This window comes from Felis catus, chromosome B2 (genome assembly GCF_018350175.1).
Source record: "Felis catus isolate Fca126 chromosome B2, F.catus_Fca126_mat1.0, whole genome shotgun sequence".
Lineage (NCBI taxonomy): Eukaryota > Metazoa > Chordata > Mammalia > Carnivora > Felidae > Felis > Felis catus.
The window spans coordinates 48,200,641-48,220,815 of record NC_058372.1 but is presented as its reverse complement, the minus strand read 5'-3'; the positions used below and the strand labels follow the sequence as shown (position 1 = coordinate 48,220,815).

Genomic DNA, 20,175 nt, shown 5'->3' with positions numbered 1-20,175 from the left:
TGAACAGTGTATCTAACAATAGAAGTATACTTTTAAACTGCATGCAAAATATTTACCAGAGTAGATCATAGGTGGGTCATAAAACACGTTCAAATAAATTTAGAAGTATTTGAGTTATACAAAATATGTTGTGACAACAGTATTAAATTAGAAATTAATAACAGAAAATCTCTGGAATATAACCAAAGATTTGGAAATCAAATGACATATTTTAAAAAAAAAAAAATGTTTATCTGGCGCCTGGGTGGCTCAGTCGGTTGAGCATCTGTCTTCAGCTCAGGTCATGATCTTGCAGCTCTCCTGAGTTCGAGCCCCTGTCTGGCTCTGTGCTGACAGCTCAGAGCCTGGAGCCTGGTTCGGATTCTGTGTCTCCCTCTCTCTCTGCCCCTAACCCACTTGCATTCTGTCTCTGTCCCTCTCAAAAACATTTTTTTAATGTTTATTTATTTATTTTGAGAGAGAGAGTGAGAGAGAGAGAGAGAGACTGCAAGCAGGGGAGGGGCAGAGAAAGAGGGAGAAAGAGAATCCAAACAGGCTCAGCACTGTCAGTACACAGTTGGACACAGGGCTTGATCTCAGGAACCACAAGATCATGACCTGAACTGAAATCAAGAGTTAAACGCTTAACTGACTGAGCCACCCAGGTGCCCCTCAAACACCACACTGTTAAATAACCCATGGGTCAAAGAAGAAATCTAAAGGAAAATTGATATATTGTAGTGAGAGAAAACAAAAGCACCAAGTAAGGAATTTGTGAGATACTGTTAAAGCAGTATTTCAAGGAGTAATTATAGCATTAAACACTTATATTAGAAAAGAAGAAAGGTCTCTGCTTCTGATTCTGTGTCTCCCTCTCTGCCCCTCCCTAGCTCACACTCGCACTCTCTCTGTCAAAAATATATAATAAAAAAAAGAAAAAAGAAAAGAAGAAAGGTCTCAAACCAATGACCTGAGCTTCCACCTTTAAAAAATTAGAAAAAGTGAGGCAAATATTAAATACAAAGAAAAGGTAAATATTAAAGATCAGAATGGAAATCAATGAAATACATTACAGAAACACAGTAAATAATTGAAATTAAGAGTTGCTTTTTTGAGATCAATATAATTGAGAAACATCTGGAAGGACTAATGAGAAGAAAACAGAAAAGACACAAATTACAAATATCAGAAATCTGAAAGATAATATCACTAAAGCTATACAGATATTACCAGAACAATAAGGGGATATTATCAACAACTCTGTCAATAACTTTGACATCTTTGATGAAGCTGACAAATTCTTTGGAATGTACAAACTACCAAAGCTTAGTCAAGAAGAAATAGATAACATGAATATCTCTATACTTAAAGAGATTGAATTTTGAAGTTAAAAACTTTTCCACAAAGAAAACTGTAGGCCCAGATGACTTTACTGGTGAATGTTACTAAACATTTACTATCAATTCTAAGCACACTTTTCTATAAAATTGAAGAGAAGGAAATACTTCCCAACTCATTTCATGAGGCCAGCATTACCCTGATACCAAAACTAAACAAATATATAGGAAGTAAAGAAAACTACTGACCAAAATCTCTTGTGAACATAATGCAAGAATTCTAAACAAAATTTTAGTAAATTAAATTCAAGGATACATGAAAAGGATGATATATAATGAATAACAGGTCCAATTCCAGAATGCAAGGTTGGTTTAACATTTAAGATCAATCAATGGAATGCACCTTATTAACCAACAAAAGAGGAAATCCATTTGATTATCTCAATAGATACAGAACAATATTTAATAAAATCTAATATCAGTCAGAACTCTTGGTAGATTAGGAATAGAAGGAAACTTTCACAACCTAATAAGCTCATCTATATGCATCCTAGAGCTAACATCATTCTTAATTATGAAAGGCTAAATGCTCTTCCCTTAAGATCATCAGCTTTCACTTCTTCTATTCAACATTTTACTGAGAATACTAATGGTGGAATAAGCTAAGAAAAGGCTTCTTCCATCTTGAGACTTCACCATCCCCTAGAGCTATGCTGCCCAAGATTGTTACTAGTCTGCATGTGGTTACTGAGCATTTGAAATGTGAGACACTGTTGAACTAAGATGTACTGGAAGTGTGAAATACACATAGATTTTGAAAACTTAGAATTTTTTAAAAATGTAGAATACTAGTAGTTTTTTAATTACATGTGGAAATGTATATATTTTTAAATATTTATACATATATTATATATATTGATATATATATATATATTAGGTTAAATAAAAAACATCATTAAAATTAATTTCACCTCTACTTTTAAACTTTGGGTGGCTACTAGAAAAGTTAAAATCCCATGTGACTTGTATTTCTGTTAGACTGCACTGTTCCAACGTTCTCTTGGATCTTCTATAGCTGGTTGGAAGATAAAAGAACCAGTGTAAACAATCATAAGTTTTTATGAGGCAGGCCTGAAAGAGATATATATCACTTCTGCTCAGAACTCAGTCTTCTGGCCAGAATGACCACATAAGCTTTTCTGCATGTATTTGTGAACACATGTGTGAATAAATGTTTTGCTCTCCATGTCAGAGGCCAGCTCCTTAAATGTTAACATTTGGAATCTTTCCCTGCTGAGCCTTGAACAGTCACTTAAGCACATGGAGTCTCACTGAATACTTTTTGCCTGGTTTGAGTATCAGTGAAAACAAGGAGGCAGAGGTGAGTGCGTCTGAATTGGGGGATACTGAAGATAAGGACCTTACTAGAATGTGTGAATGTGCGTAGGTCAGGAGGTGGGGGTGGGGTAGGGAGGTGAGTGCAAAATGAGGAATAATTGGAAACCTGACAGTGGAAGAAAATTTATGGAAGGCAAGGAATGCCAGGCAGAGGAATATAGACTTGATGCTATAGAATATAAAGCGATTTCATGATTGTGGTGCAGGGGAGGTGGTGAGATCATTATTTAAGAAATTTGATGCTGTGTGCCTGATATATTGGAGTGGGGAAAAGCTTTGAATCAGTGAGGCCTAATAGGAGAAGGCTATTGATGATGTATTGAGGTCAAGTCAGGTTTATTCCTAATATGTATTGGGAAGGAAGCAGGAAGAGAAAGTGCTGTGTTGCTAACCTGCTAAACTTTGCGGCTTCTCCTTTCTAAACAAAGACATCAACTCTGTTTTTTTTTTTGACACGGTATACAGCAGACTTCTGTTTGTTTATTCTTCACATGCAAATTGCCTCTTGTTTTCCAGCCAGTCTGCTCATTTCAAAGCCAACCAGGATAGGTGGGAGGCTTATGGCTTTGTAGCCCCAAATAACAAGGAAATGCTAAAGTTTCTTCATTTTTAGAAAAATTCCATGTGGTGTGCCATGAAATCAAGCTGTGTCTGTTTGGTGTCAGTCTCTTTTGTCATACCAATTGTTTCAGAACCTTCTTTCTACTGTAATGGGTAGTAGAAGTCCATACTCAGTTCATGACTGAGAATGGAGTCTTCTTGGGGCCCTACCATGCCCCCCGTGGGTCAGTGGGAGTGTAACAGTTGTAACAGTTAGTAACACTTGGATGTTAACTCACCTGCATTGTCTTAAAAAGAGAGATCTTTAATCTTTTGATGATGTCTAGAATGGAGACAGTGGAAAATCTGCCACTAATTTAGCCGTGGCAATCCTATGTATATGTGTGTGTATGTGTGTGTATGTATGTGTGCATGCAAGTGCATGTGTGTGCACATTAGTAAAGGATTTTCTACACTCCACAGTGGTTATAAATGAAGGCTAAGTAAGTCTAAGAGATTATAAATGTAGACTTAATGTCTAACTATTGTTTGCAATATTGTGATCAGACAACCCTGTATTAAAGCATACAAATCAACCTGTATTGTATGTCTTTGTTTTGTTTTTAAAACATCTTTAATACATTTAAATAGTATTTTCTGCTGTTATAAATGTGTGGTATCTATTATGTCATTCTATCTTTGTATCAATCCTTTGAGTTAAGGAAAATACAATTTTTCTCATTTAACAGGCTAAAGAAACCAGGATCCAAACAGAAAGCGGTTTACTCTGGTGTATACCATATGGTGATTGGTGGTGGAGCTGAGACTGTGGATGTGTATAATCTTGCTTCATCTCTAGGGACAGATGAGAGGAAGCAGGTATAGTCAAATCCTAATTGGAATGTCATCCAGTTAATTGCGATGTGGGTGACTTGGTTTAGAATCATGGGGGATCACTGTTAAAAATCCATATTTCTGAGCCTAAGGAAGATGCTGAGTCACCATCCCCAGAAACAGTGCCGAGAATCTGTGCTACAGAAACTACCTCAGGTGATTTTATGTATACCTAAGTTTGAGAACTGGAAAGGAGGGTGCAGTTAGGCCTTGGAGCTTAAAAGTTCTAGATTTGAGGCAGAGCTATTCTATTAAGCTATCTGCCAGTGAGCTTCAGTGTTCTTGTAATTAAAATATGGATAAAAACATATGCAATTATGGAAAATTTTTACCATACAAGAAGAAAAGTGGTGAAAAAAAGGATATGTTAAAAAATGAGTGAGTAGAGGGACGCCTGGATGGCTCAGTCAATTGAGTGTCTGACTCTTGATTTGAGCTCAGGTCATGCTCTCACAGTCATGAGATCAAGTCCTTACAACCCTTTTATATTACCCGCATTAAGACTAAAGAATGAAAATAAAAATTAGTAAAAAATAAATATACATTGAAAAATAACATAAATTTGGCTATAGACCATGCAAACATATTTGGCTAACTTTAGAACCCATGTGAAAACCATGGGCTCCAAGTTGAGAAGGAAACATAAAACTTACGAACTTCAGAGTTTAGGTTGTTTCTAACACAATATAATTCAGCTTGGTTAATTTTTTTTTTTTTGAAAATTCAATTCCCCTGGCAATCCTAGAAGCAGGACATGAATAACTTTCAAAAGAAAAAAATCTTTGTTGTTTGCATAGCACAGCTTTCCATTCAGCTGGAAAAAATTACTAAAATTTCCCTTGAAAAGCAGTGATTGAAATGTTCTAAAAAATTCAAAGAACTTTTTTGAAACTATCAGCTTCAAAACAAAATTTCTCAAGGTTTTTATAAAACCAAAATACCAAAACCCTGATGGGTGCTCTCTCATCTCAGGCCTGTGTGTCATCAGCTAATCTGATGCTCTGAATATTTTGGAAAAAGGAATTTCATGTACCATGGAGCCAGATTTTCCCAGTGTCTAGCTTCATGCTGGGATTGGGCCAAAAAATGATGGAACCTTACTTATTTCTGTCAGGCAGAGAAGTTGATAAGAACAATAAACCTTTCTTGAACCCATATTTTGGGCCAGACACTGTAGCAAGTGCTTGGGAAATATGAAATGAATAAAACAAGATTCCTATCCTGTAAGCATCAGCAATTTCATATTTATAGTCTATAGAGAGGAAATTGAAATGCTGAGGAATTTATATCAGCAACTATCACTACTTTAGAATCCTTTTGGTACTCAAAGCATGGAGCTGTCAACTTGATTTGGGGGATCTTTAAGAATGAAACATTTCCTGTAATATCCATTATACAAAGAGATGTTTGGTGAGTGGTTTAGATTTGGTCACCCAGAGAATCAAGAATTTTGGATGCTTTTTGGTCCTGATGCTGATATCCCATGTGAGTGAGGACCAGCCTTTCTGATATTTCGTCCGAACTTCAGAAAGAGAAATTACTTAGAGAACATTTAGATCATTTTGGGATGTATTTTTGCAGAACCAGATGGCTACCTTGATGTTCAAGAGATAGACCAATGAGGGGAATTGGTTTTATTGACTGATTGCATGATCGATGAAAGTTGAGAAAATTGATTTAGAAAACAAAGTACACAGAAGTGGGAGAAACATTACTTTGAATATTCTGAGTGAGAGAGCAACGCATTTGGAAAAAAGTTCTAATCAAAGGTGCTAGGTTAATCACTACCCTACTTGTTCTGCCTGTGAAAATTTTTTCAAGTATAAATTAATTCTTCAAATCTGCATTTCAGTGTCATCGTGGCTCCTTTTATACTATACTTGTTAAGGGTAGCGAGTAAACATTTGCACAGCTAATGACAGACAAACCCAACTCAGAAACAGATAACACAACATGGCCTTGAAACCAAGAGACAGAGTGGAGATGTGACGTGTCCATAAAATGCCATAGCTCTGTTTCTACTGCTGTTAAGGGATACGTGTGCCATGACTACTTTACAGGGGTACTGGAGAGACTTTAATAAATGAGGGAAAGTTCTTTGAAAAATGTGAGCATCACATGCAGACTTCGTCTATTACTGTGAAGTCCTTAAAAATTGGTATTACATTTAAAATTTCTCTGAAGTTGCATCATTAATCTATGGTAGCTGTATTTCAAGGGGGGATTTTACCAACAGTGGAATCAACGAACTAAAAGCATTAAATAAAATTTTCCTCCCATAAAGCCAAATTTCAATTAGACCCTATGAAGAATTGTTCATTAATTGATTTCCAAACCAAGTTGGGCTTGGCTTCAAGGGTCTAAGCAGGTTCTATGAAACATTATTTCTTCAAGTTACTTTGGAATCAAGGTTCCAAAACTTTAGAAAACAATGGTATGCTTTCTTTAAAAATTCACAGTGAGAATAAAAATATTACTGACTCTGAGAAGTCCTGCAAAGAAAAAAGCCATTGTGTTTATTTTTGTTGAACTGCATTTCTTACAACTAGTTGAGAGGAAACCCCTCTCACTTTTGTCTGGCAGAGGGTAACATCTATTCATATCTGTTTTTGTTTTTTTTAAGTTGGATATAGGCTCATGCAGGGAGTTTTAAAAAGTTAATCAAGGTCAAATACTTTAGGCTTAGGAATTAATTACTTAAGCAACCTTGTATGGACATCTTTTTCTCAAATAATAATTACCACCATTCCACAGGGTTTATGGTATACAGAGCACACTCCCAGGAATACCGGTCTCAGGGAATGATAAACTCTGTCTATTCCAGAAATCGGGTTTGCTGAAGTTCTATGGAGACCCTCAGTGATGATTGCATTTGGTTTATAAATAGTATCCATCAGAAGCAGCTTCTGTCTAGGAACCCTACCAATCATCTTTTTTTTTCTCCCCCTCAAATTTAAAACACAGCTAGTTTGGGATAAGACCTTTATTGAGCTTATCCACTGGAGTGGAAATAATGGTTTTTGTTTGTTTGTTTCTTCTCAAAGCAATCATCCTATTTTCAGTTACCTGTTGAATCAATGCTAACCACAGTAGGAGGCAGATCAAGGGGCAGAATGTTAATTTCTTTGATTATTTGTAAATACAACATTCTTTTTACATTTTCCTCTCCATTAGTTTTTGCCTACCGGATACTTTTGAAGCCTTGTTATCTTGTCTTTCATTCATTCAACAGATATTTGAGCACCTATTTTATGCTTGGAACCATGCTAACTGATGATATAAGAGATAAATAAGATGTGATCCCTGCCTGGAAGGCCTGTGGATACAACAGTGAATAAGAACAATATTTGCTTTGCTCTCAGGGAGCTTCTTGTCTGCTTTTAGGGTTCTGGTCCATCTGCCTGGCTTCTCTCCCATTGCAAGCTCTGACACTTTTATCCATTCCTCAACTGTGATTTACATAATTGATTTCTGACTTTCAAATATTTTGTGCTGCACAGTTGGTTGCTGACGCCCAGCTTGGCATTGACAACTAATTTCTCAGACTTTCTCTAAACCCAGGGTACTCTGAAACAGGCCAATGGGGGCCTCAGTCTTGCCTCAAGGCTTTCAATCTGTCCTGGCTGCACAACTACCACAAGTGGAATGAGGAAATGTTTAAAGGTTATATAACTCCATCAAACAAGTTTTTGGAATCTATCTTCATCTTGTCAAACAGGCTGAATATCTATCTAAGATGATTTAGGAGTGCCAATGTGAAATTTTTGGTGGGTTTTTGAGCACAGAAAATATTTTGATGTTTCCTTAGTCTTTTAAATTAATACTAAATTTATTACAGTATTAAACTCAAAATCTTATTTTACTTAAGCTTTTTGATTTTCATATGTAGTAAATTTTAGCAATTATTTTCAAGAGGGCTTTTGATCAATGTTCAATCAACTTAGAACAGAATAAACACATTTGATAATCAGTTCATTTTCAAAGTTCATTAGTTTAATATCCTTAAACATTTAAAACTGTATTTATAAATTCAGTATATTCACCTTTCATTTATAAATACTTCAAATATTTAACCTAGCATGTAAAACAATTTAAGTGTGAGTGCCAATATATCTAACAATTAAAATTTATAAATATAGTGAACCATATTTTTTAATCATTTCAAGAATGTTTACAAACATTATTAAATAAACATACTTTTCAACTTGAAATCAGAAAGCTGAAGTCAATTATTTATATTTTGCATGTTTGATTATATGTCCACTTCTACATATTCAATCATGGGGCTGAATCTTAAAGATATTTATCTAACCTACACATAGTTTACATACCAAATCAACAGATTAATCTTTACATAAATTATTAACAGGGTTTTGATTTACTTAATAAATCTTCTTAAATAAAAAAATTTCTCAGAGTTATAAGACATTTATACACCTGTGAACAATTTTAGCTTTCTGAGAAAGTTGTGGCTATAACTCCAGGAAAGTTAGGACCAGGGAATTTTGGCCAGGACACAAAACCTAGGATTACAGATATACAAGGTAATTCTGATGACAATGTGGACAGATGTGTTGAATTCTTGTTTGTGGCCTTTGCAACTCTCACGTACAATAACGAAGTTAGCCTTATCATTCATAATCCTGAGTACAAGTCATACCATTAATTTGTTACGGTACCTGGTCTGGATCACTTGGCAGAAGAACCAAGCGGCACTCGGCACTCGGGAGATCTTGGAAGGCAGGAGGTTTCTTTCACACCAGTAGCACCGAAAAGATCACTCTCCAGAGGTCTGAGACCGGAGGGTAAGCAGAGGGAACACTTTATAGTCTGTTAACTTCTGCATTCTGCATTAGTAGTAATTTGGGACGTGCTCACAAGTGCGCGCCCAGGGCAAGCTGGGTAGGAAGAAGAACCCGGAAGGGGAGTGTTCGGTCAGGGACTGGAATTTCCCGATCAGTCCTGTTGACCATCTTGTAACAGATTTTTCCCTATCAAATTGATTTTCTGTCTGAACTGAATAAAGAGAAGTCTGGAACTTCCTCTGCTGCTGGTTTGAACTTGAACGCTGGTAAAACAAATCTGGTTCCAAAGATACCATTAATGTTGTTTCATTGGATAGTTCACACCCTGGTATAAATCTCTTTTAACCTCATTTAATTTTTTTAAAAAATGTAATTGTGATACAATACATATAAAATTTATGATATTAACCACTTTTAAGTGTACAGTTCAATGGCATTGTGAATGATGCTTCTATGAACATGGATATACAAATATCATTTTGAGTCGGTTTTCAATTTTTTGTGTATACACCCAGAAGTAGACTCATTGAATCGTATAATAATTCTATTTTTAATTTTTAAACAAATGCTATAGAAGTTAAAACTACTCCTTTAATTTTATGTCCTGATTGGGTAGAGAGAACTCTGCTCGTCCACTGTATCCCCCCACCAGAGTTAGCTGCTGTTTTTTTTTGTTTTTTTTTTTTTTTTTTTTGGTAACTAATTATTGTACTGGTTGATTGAATGAATTTAATAATACTTATTATTTTTTTCTGAGTTTATGACCATATTGACTGCATCCTGAACACCTCTCATGGCTTGCCTTCATTCAGAAGTGGGAAAAAAGCACAGAGCTTTGTTGCTTATAGTCCATGGACCAGCAGCATGGATATTTGCTACAAGCTTTTTAGAAATGCAGAGTCTCAGGCCCCACCTCAGACCGACTGAATCAGAATCTGCATTTTAGCAATATCTCCAGGTGATCCTTATGCAAATTAAAATACATCCATGTGGAACACCAACTTAAATGATTTCTCATGGCTCTTTTATTTTGGAAAATCTGTAAACCTTAGAGTGAGCACAGATATTGTAACCTAGTATTTGCTAAACATTTCTATTCCTGCTGTTGAGTCAGTATCAGATCTCAATGGATTAAAACTACAAGAAAAACTTTTGGTCATGGGTCATAGCACCAGTGAGCTCCAGAACATTCTAGAATTTGGGCTCTCTGGGAAGTCAATTATTTAGGTGATATTAGGCTAGGTTTCAGGGACTTGAATACATACAGATGTGAGGGTAGAATATCTGACAGAGTAAAGACATTACCAAGACATAGTCAGTTTCTCAAGGGCAGGAATCATGTCTTATTTAAATTTGTATTCTCAGAGCCTACTAGTGTATGTGGCACATAATTGGTGTTGAATAAATATTTGTCCAATTCAGTATTTGCAGAGCTAACAAAAACCATGACTGATTATCTAGATATGGGGGTCTGTAGTCACAAGAGTTGAATGGAACAGTTATGGAGTCTGTCATAAGTGGTACCATTAACCCTTCTGAAGACTGAGACCTTTCTGAGGGTAGATATTTAGGCATTTATATCTAGCTTTACTTTGACCTAAAGTAGCTCTTCCATGGGAGTCTGGAGAATTTTAAGTTCTGACAGTGTGAAGTTGGACTCTAAATAGAAAAAAGTAGTCTTTGGTCTTTAGGAAATCACTTTTTAAAACAGACCAAATGGTTGCAGAGAAAGGTGACCTAGCTTTGAGAAAACCCAATACATAAATATCAGAACTGCCAAAAGAGATCAATGTTACTGTCATGAAACTGCCTTAAATTTCCATCCCCAAACCTCATTTTAAAATAGTTTTATTTTAAAATGTTCTTTTCTTTAGGAAGAACATAAACTCTTTCAGGAAACAGCTCTGGGAACTCTGTACTAGGTCGGGTTGGGAACTCAAGTTATTACTAGAGAGTTTTTGAAAGAAGATCTATTGGACATACAATTCAAGGTCACCTAGCTACTAATTCTAATAAAAGAAAAACATAGCTAGTGCTTGTAATGTTTCCTTTTAATAAGAAAAAAAAGTAATGTTTTTCTTAAAAGTTCTAGTGTTAGATGTAAAAAGTAAGCTTAGACAGTAAGCAGTGAGACTTCTGAGCAAAGAGGGGGCTAGGTTTGGAAAAGAAAAGTCTCTTTAATTGATTCAAGTAGTAAGTGGGACAGAAGAGAATCCATCTGTCCAGTAACCTGGAAACAGGCTGAATAAAGACTTGCTCCAACAGTATGACTGAGTATGACTGAGTATCAAGGAAGTGTTAATACATTAAAGACTATTGATTCCAGCCCTCCCAATTCTTGAAGGCTTGACACTTCAATGGCTTTTAAACTACAAGGTAGGGAATTTGACTTCAAGTTAGTATTCAGGATAAATGATAAAGGAAAGCTAATGATCAATAAAAAAGGTAATAGGTATAGGGATTTCCTTTTTCAAATTTTTCTCTAAAATGTGGTATTGAAATGCATTAATTCAGCTAATAGTCACGGAATACCCAAATACTGTGCTGAAGGCTAGGGAAGAATAAAATAGGGGATTAATATTTAAAAACTACAACTTAACTCAATGAGGAAGAGCTATATTTGTGCTAAAGACAGAGCATTTCCCACATATGGCTAGGGAAGATCACGTCCTCCTGGGATGAAGGTGGAAGGGTGAAAGAGGTGACACTGAAATTGAGCATTCATTGAAGGATTTTTATAGCAAGATAGGAGAGGTGGCATTTTATATCTAAATTTAAGCATTTTAGATACAAAGAATGAGTGAGCAAAAGCTTATAGGAAGTATTCATTTAGTCCCTCTAGGTACCGGGTGTTATATTCCTACACTAGTTTTTAAAAAAGGAATGTGATACAGAAGTGTAATGAGAAAAAACATACGAAAGAAGTAGTGAGGAGATCAGATTTGACTTACCAAATCCTTCTTTAACTGGGAAAATGTGGAAGCAGAGCCTGAGAAAGAAATTGGGGACTAATGATAGAGGTCCTTGAATGCTAGACTAAATCTGATTATTAAAGTAGCTAAATAGAAAGAGCATGAAAAGTTATATTTCAGTGAGTTACATGGAAAACATTCCTAGTTTTAATTTGAATCTCAAAGCAAATATTGGAGGGACCACCACCTGGTGGCAGAGTACTTACATTGCATCACCTGTTATTAATAACTGAATAAACATTTTGAAGTTTCGAACTGCTAATCTTTATTCATAAAATGATAAAGAACATGGTAAAAAAAATGAGATGACTATTCATGTGTAAGTCTTATCCACCAGATTCCTTTCTAAAAAGAGAAATCCCTCAGAGCATCTAAAATGAATTTTTCCTAAAAATTTCAATATATTTGAAAATAGAAAAATAGAATATTTCCTGTTTATCCAAGTTACTTTGATAATAAATTATAATTCCACCAACTGTCTAATGACAACATTAGGAGAGAGATTTAACAATTTTGCTTTAGGGTATCTTAATCCTAAAATATGCTTTGATTGTATTCTTTAGATATATCTTGATTTGGTGGTAGTTACATATGTGATAAAATTGCATAGAACTACACATACACACATAAAACTGGTAAAATCTGAATAAAGTCTGTGGTTGTACCAGTGTCAGTTTCTGGTTTTAATATTGTGCTATAGTTATGTGAGATGTTACCACTGGGAGAAACTCAGTGAGAGTTACATGTGAGTCTTCTGTATGATTTTTATGTAACTTACATAATTATTTAAAAATGAAAGTTAGGGGTGCTTGGGAGGCTCAGTCGGTTAAGTATCCAACACTTGATTTGAGCTCAGGTCACGATCACATGGTTCAGGTTCAAGCCCCACATAGGTCTCCATGCTAGCAGTGTGGAACCTGCTTGGATTCTCTTTCTCTCTCTCTCTCTCTCTCTCTCTCTCTCTCTCTCTCTATCTCTGCTCCTCCCCTGCTCATGCTCTCTCTTGCAAAATAAATAAACAAAAAAATTTTAAGAATGAAAAACTAATTATAAATATCATTTTGCTCCACTTCTACAAACTCCAACTGCAGAAATGAGGTATAAAAAGATTTACAAATGACCATTTGTAATGATAAATTCTATCAAAGAAAGAAGGTATTTTGGAAATTAAAGGACATCATATATGAGCATTATGTTAATTTTCTTTCTTAATTAAAAGTATACTCACCCAGATTGATGCATTTTGTTCTACTTATAGACTTCTTTTGTCTCCATCAAATAAGTGTATACATTTAATGACATATTAACATTGTTGAAAAATTAGAGCAAATCAGACAATAAAAAGATTAAAGTAAATGGAATTATTATCTCTCAGACCCACTCAAATAGTATAGGTTTTTCATCGATCCATTCATCCATTCAACATTTATGAGCAAGTGTCTGCTCTGGATGCTCTTTGATAATATAGATTAGTGAATGGTACAGCCTGTGGTGCCCTTTCTAATTTGCACAAAGGCTCCCTAAAGGCTGGCATTGGTTCAAAAGGTAGATATATACAAAGAACCTACGTTAATAACTATCTCAAAACATTGTTGTATTAAATGAGTTTTTCTATATGTCTAGCATACGGTAGGCACTATGGTAGTGTTAGCTGTTATTGTTGTTGTTATTAGTACTAGTATAATTATTAAACTAGAATTTGTCATAAGTATTTGACCCCAAGAAAAGTAGCAGGGCCTGATGATCACAGAACATGGAATCATAGAACTTTTGTTTTTCATTCAACAAATAATTTTGAGTGCTTTAATATGCCAAGCACTGTTCTTGGCAATGGGAATGGGAAAAAAACAGATGCTCCCTCCCACTGTTGCCATAATATAGCTTACATTTATGTGTATTTTGAAAGAACTCACCAAGATTAATTAATCAAATTTATTGTATTTAATGGCTTTAATTAAGTTGTGCTAGATGGCAAGGGAGGAGCTAGAAGATTAGAAATAAAAAGTTTAAAACTATATCTATTCTTGAGAGTTATGGTATTAACAAAGGAAACATGCTTTCATAAAGAAATGTCAAGACAAAATAATAAGTATCAAAATACATGGCACAGATAAAAAATTTAGAGGGGGAAGTGAATCATAGAGGCCCGTGGTAACCAAGTGCGTTTTTATGGAACACAGAGGACCTGAGCTGGGGCTTCAGGAATTTATATATCATATCCTGCTCTGAAATGCCTTTTGGATATGTCTTTGTGTGGCACAGAGTAGTTAGCTGCTCTCTAAATCTGACTGCTCTCCCTCTTCAGAACATAGCAAAAATTATACATAATACTTCCAGTTCTGTTCTATAGAAACTCCCATTTGATGCTCCATTTGCTTTGTTTTCTCCAAATATTGGCTGAATGGTGATGCTAAGGGTAACCATGGAAGCCACATGTCAAATTCAGCAGAGACCCCATGAGTCTGCATCCCTGAATGACTATATGGAGCCAAATTTTTCCCACCCTCTCTCCCCCCCTGCCCCCAGCTCCTGGTCTTTACTTGAATGAAAAATCAACTTTCTCATCTGTTTCTAGGTTTGCCTATTACAGCAGACAGCTTTAACACACTATGTAACATGACCAGACTGACTTTGATTTTTTCTTTCTTTCTTTTTTTTTTTTTTTTTTTTTTTTTTTTAGCATTTTTGACCGTGTAAAAGTCAATATAATACAACCAGCAAACTCTGAATGAGCTAAAAAACATCCAATCTACACTGAGGTTATGGTGTGGGGTGGGGGTGGGTCTCCTGTATGGTCATTAATAGATTCCAATCAATTCAGAATTCAAGAGTATGTGTGTGAATCTCTCATTCTACAGATATAGCGGTAAATGAGAGAAAAGGTGATACTAAGTGGCTTGCCTAATAACTAGTGTGTGAAAGTGCCTGTGTGGACACACAAGAGTGTGTGTGACTCCTGACTCCTAGGCTGGTTCACTTCCCATTATTTTAAATAAATTGCTAAATCTCATCTAAATTATGCTTTAAATCATATACCAGTAGTAAAAGTAGAAAAAAAAAGCACAATTTGGTTATCATCTTTTAAAAAATGATTGTACAGGGGCGCCTGGGAGTACTGCTTGTACAGGGGCACCTGGGAGGCTCAGAAGTGTCGGACTTCGGCTCAGGTCATGATCTCATGGTTCATGAGTTCAAGCCCCACGTCAGGCTCTGTGCTGACAGCTCAGAGCCTGGAACCTGCTTCAGACCTGTGTCTCCCTCCCTCTCTGCCCCTCCCCGACTTGCATTCTGTGTCTCTGTCTCTCTCTCTCTCAAAAAATAAACCTTAAAAATAAAAAGAGTGTTTAGTGGCTGATGGGCCATAGTGTGGCTTCACATGCAAGGAGCCAATCAGGTGCTAAATGACCATAACTGGGCAGGTTGTTATAGCTGGATCACAAGGGGCCAGATAAGAACAGTGATAACATGAGCTCACCCTGGACTTTACATTAGGACTCTTTATGTTCCCATTGCTTAATATCAATATTGACTCTTGACCTTTGGAAGATTCTGAGCCTGTAAGCAAGGGAAGAAGAGTTTGAATTTTGAGCAGAGAAATATGAGACAAAAAAGAGGCAGGTTTAAGCATCGACTTTTGATCTCAGCTCAGGTCATGATCTCATGGTTTGTGAGTTCGAGCCCTGCATTGGGCTCTGCGCCATCAGCGAGAGCCTGTTTGGGATTCTGTGTCTTCTTCTCTTTGCCCCTCCCCAGCTTGCGCTCTCTCTTTCTCTAAAAGAAAAAAAAAAAAAAAAGCTTTAAAAAAAAGAAGCACTTCCAGACAAAAAGGGGAGAATGTGTCAATCATGTAAGATGGTCTGAAAGACCCAGATGTGCTGAAACCTGCCTCTTTTTTGTCTCAAATTTCTCTGCCCAAAATTGAAACTCTTCTTCCCTTGCTTACAAGTTTAGTGTCTTCCAAAGGTCAAGAGTCAATATTGATATTAAACAATGGGAACAGAAAGAGTCCTAATGTAAAGTCCCAAGTGGGCTTATGTTATCACTGTTCTTATCTGGCCCCATGTGATCCAGCTATGACAACCTGCCCAGTTATGGTCATTTAGCCCCTGATTGGTTTCTTACATGTGAATTGGACTGCACCACCCAGACACCCCCCGAAGTGCTTCTTTATTTAGACATGGCCCCAGTGTCTTCTGTCTTAAAATGCCTCAGGCAGCCTCCTGGTGCTTACCACAGGCTGTGTTCTTGCACTGACTGTACAGAAAGAGAAGGCATAATAAACCTACCCATATATACCCCAGCCCAGGCCCTTTGCCTGGTCTGTGTTGTGAATGGAGGTCGAGGAGGGACATGGAGATAGATAGATAGATAGATAGATAGATAGATAATAAATAAATAAATAAAATGACTGGGGCAGTGATAATGCTCTGAAAACCAACTCTTTTTTCTTAGATATGAACAAAGTTAAGGAGAGATTGTAAAATCTCTTGAGTCCTTGTCAGTGTCCTTGGGAACAGCTGAGAAGTCTCCATAATGGTAAAAGAAACCATGATGAAAACTTGAGAGATTATTTGGAGGTACAGATCCTAACTAAGGAGTTTAGTTTTTGCGTTCTGCTAGGAGCACAGTGGAAGGTAATATGACTTTAGGCTATGGAAGAACTCATGTGTTTGGATGTCAGATGGGTGCCTGAGACACAGTTCCAGGTCTTGCTGACTTTCAGTGTGTCACCTAGAGAGTTGATGGACAGACAGATGCACCATATTCCTCATGTTTTTGTTCTGAGAAATAGTACTGCCAGGACCACATCCTGTTACAGTGTTGCATCTAACAGGTTGTATGTCACTGCAGCATTAATTAGAAAGTGCCCCTTCCAGTGGCCAGAGCCCTATTTGCTATGATCGTGCTGTCACATCCAGCCAAGGATCTAGCCCTGACACATGGACCACAAAAGGAGGGATGCTTTTTTTTTCACCCAAGTGGAAAAGATGCCTGTGGTAAGCTCTTCCATGTTAGAAATTCACTCTTGCATATCTTATGTCTCTCAATGATACCTCCAAGGATTTCATTTCTTTAGACCTTAAGAGATCTTTGAGGAGATAAAGAGTGAGGATTATCAGGCAGTCACTTGAAGAACAATAGACAAAGGCAGAGGCATCAGAACACACACCAGTGCCTGCACACATCAATGCCTTTGTTATGATATCAGATCACGGTAATTTTCAAATGTTGTAATTTGGCAAATTGGATCTTCAAATAGGTGAATAAGTTCACCTTAAAAAAATAGTACTTTCACACAGAGACTGATTGCTCTTTTTTTTGTAGTTTCTCTTCTCTGAGTGTTTGCTGTGTGTGTTTAACACTCTACCCTTTGTTTTCCCAGCCCCATAGAAAGTGTGCTACTCTCTGCTGGTTTCTTATGATAGCTTTGCTCACTGAGGCAGAGCAGCCTGCAAAACTGTTCAATATATCTGATTGGCAGCTATCCTCAAGTGTAGCTGACAGACCCCGAGAACACACTCCCTCCTCCTTGTTTCTAAGGTATGGCTGCAGTTAATGAGAATTTATTAACATTTACCTGTTTACCTTTTATGTTCTCAAAGACAGTCACGTATTTTTCAAACATAGAATGTTTTTTCTTCCTTTATTAGTGAAATTAACCAAATTATGAATAATTTACTTGCTAAATTATCTTAAGTTTCACCTTTGGCTTTTAAATAGAAATATGCACATGTGCTACATTTTTTAAGGCAAAGGAAATATGTAACATTAATTTCAGCACAAATTATAAAAAGTATAATGTTGGCACTGTGATGACTGACTTGCTATAGTTAAGCTGATCTTCATAGTTTATTTAGAGAGAATAAACTAATATCTAGTGCTTAATGAAAGATATTCTGAAAATTACTCACCTTTTGTAATATCAGAAAATATTAAATCCTATATGTATAAATCAATGAGATTGGTAATGCTGATGATACTTTTTTCCTTGCTCACATATCAACTTTCTCTTTCAATAGATTCTTCCTGTTTCCTCTAAAATTCTATTTCCCACTAAAAGTAAGTTATTGAACATTCCATTTCTTTCCTTTAGCAACAGATCTACCTCTTTCTCTTCAAATGTAAACTTTACAAAGTGTTGTCTACATTGTTTCCTTCTTTTTTTTTAATTTTTTTTTTTTTAACGCTTATTTATTTTTGAGACAGAGAGAGACAGAGCATGAACGGGGAAGGAGCAGAGAGAGAGGGAGACACAGAATTGGAAGCAGGCTCCAGGCTCCGAGCCATCAGCCCAGAGCCCGACACGGGGCTCGAACATCGTGACCTGAGTCGAAGTTGGACCTTTAACCGACTGAGCCACCCAGGCGCTCCCATTGTTTCCTTCTTAATGAAACTAACAAACACTTATTTAACAGTTACTTATATCATATACTGTTCTAAAATTAATTTAAGGGGCCCCTGGCTGATGCAGTTGGTGGAGCAGGGGACTCTTGATTTCAGGGTTTTACCTTCGAGCCCCGCGTTGGGTGTAGGATTACTTAAATATTAAATCTTAAAAAGAAATTAAATTAAATTAATCTGAGATTTTTGATCATCAAGACAGTATAAAGAATTTCAAAATGATTTTGGGGAGAAGAAACTTAATTCAAGTTTCCCCATCAGAGCTATATATGCCAATAACATAACTATAATGGCTGTCAATAAGGCCTTTTTCCCAACTCTCATATTATTTAGCATATTCCTATTTTTTCTTTTGGTTTTACTATTTCAATCAACCTTTATTTACTGTGATAGCCAACTCAATCTATGTCTGTGTCAACATTATACTTTAGTGTGTTTTGTTTATGTTACATAATCTGTTAGGTCCCTTAAACCACACGACAGACACAGAGATATCTTGCTCTTTGGGGGAAGTAGACTTGCATAGGGTGAAGAATAGGATTCCCTCATTTTTGTAAGGACAGACTTTCTCTATGAAGCGTATAGATGATATTTCTAAAGAGTTACCAAAAGCATTGTATATGTATGTGAGTTAGAAATATGGTTTCTCACTCAACCTTTCATGATTCAGTTGCCTCCCTTGATGTACTCTTTGCACAAGACAGTAAAAATGTGGACAGGAAGTAGTTCCATACTGAAGCGCAGCATATACCGAAATATAGATTTTTCTGCCTTTGTATACTCGAGAGATACTGCTTTTGTCAGTGTCTAGGGAGTTTAGGTGAGTATATAACACCAGCTTAACTTGTAATAGCTATTCCTGACAAATGTTAGCTCTCTGTAACCCCCATTTTCAGGACCTGGTGCTTTAATGTAATTCTAGGGCTGCTTAGAACTCTAGCATTATGTCTCCTATTAAGGCGAAGAACTCCTCCATGAGCCTGACCTCATTATTTCTGTAAAACAAACATATCCTAGGGTCTTTTCCTTCAAGACTCTGCCCTGATCCATGGCTCAGGACACTAATGGGCGATTGATATCTGACAACCTTTCGGGAAACATAACTGCTTTAAGCAAGATGGGTTTAGATGACCTTACTGGTGGGATATTAAGGATATGACAAGCTATAGCGAGTTTTAAAAATTTGATAGTGGATATTTAGTGCCCTCTAAATTATAATTCATAAATCAACTATGCATATGCTGGCCTTGTTAGAACTTGCAGAATAGATACCGCAAAAACACATAAAGTGACAAACTCAGCCATCAAACTTAAGCCTGTTGATAATATGTTAATTATATTGGTTCTCTAGAGCCCTGTATCCATGCATTCTATTAAAGACATATGATGACAGGCAGTGGTAAATGATTTATAATCCTTAGTGTGCTCAGCCCTATGCAAAATACTTATTCTGTAGAACAATTAGAAAGAATTACCCCCAGTCCCCGCAAAAAAAAAAGCATTTTAAACTGAGTCAGATCATGTTACATGAAGGCCATGTGGCTAGAGCAAAATGTACAGACTTCTAAAAATTTACTTTTTATTTTTTGTAATTTTTTGCAGACTTCTAAAAAGTTTTACTAGAAAATCACTAATGATCTCCTGATTGTTCGACCTTATCACGGTTTTTGATCATCTGTGATCAGGAGGTTATATGAAACAAAATGACTTTTGATTCACTGCTGTGGCTGGGTGAGTGTGGCTGGGCGTAGATGTCTTGTGAGCTGGGCCAGTGCCCTAAAGGAGCCCATTACAGAAGATCACATGAGATAAAGTAGCTAAAACTTGTAAAGCTTTTATCACAATGTC

At 36.4% G+C, this 20,175-nt stretch overlaps 2 long non-coding RNA genes and 1 other non-coding gene across 3 annotated transcripts in view; 2 read left to right on the top strand and 1 right to left on the bottom strand.

Moving 5' to 3' along the window:
• LOC123385391 overlaps window positions 1-4,440 on the top strand; it is a 37,826-nt gene extending 33,386 nt beyond the window's left edge. Inside the window, exon 4 of the long non-coding RNA XR_006597825.1 lies at window positions 4,004-4,440. This is a non-coding gene — a long non-coding RNA (uncharacterized LOC123385391). The remainder of the gene's footprint in view (window positions 1-4,003) is intronic.
• The window catches only part of LOC123385390, a 30,878-nt gene extending 21,808 nt beyond the window's left edge, over window positions 1-9,070 (bottom strand). The window contains exon 1 of the long non-coding RNA XR_006597824.1: window positions 8,828-9,070. This is a non-coding gene — a long non-coding RNA (uncharacterized LOC123385390). The remainder of the gene's footprint in view (window positions 1-8,827) is intronic.
• A 7,069-nt stretch (window positions 9,071-16,139) lies between these two features.
• Window positions 16,140-16,269, top strand: LOC111560701. The gene has a single exon (XR_002742696.1). It is a non-coding gene; the product is annotated as a small nucleolar RNA SNORA51 (small nucleolar RNA).
• Window positions 16,270-20,175: the final 3,906 nt, after the last annotated feature.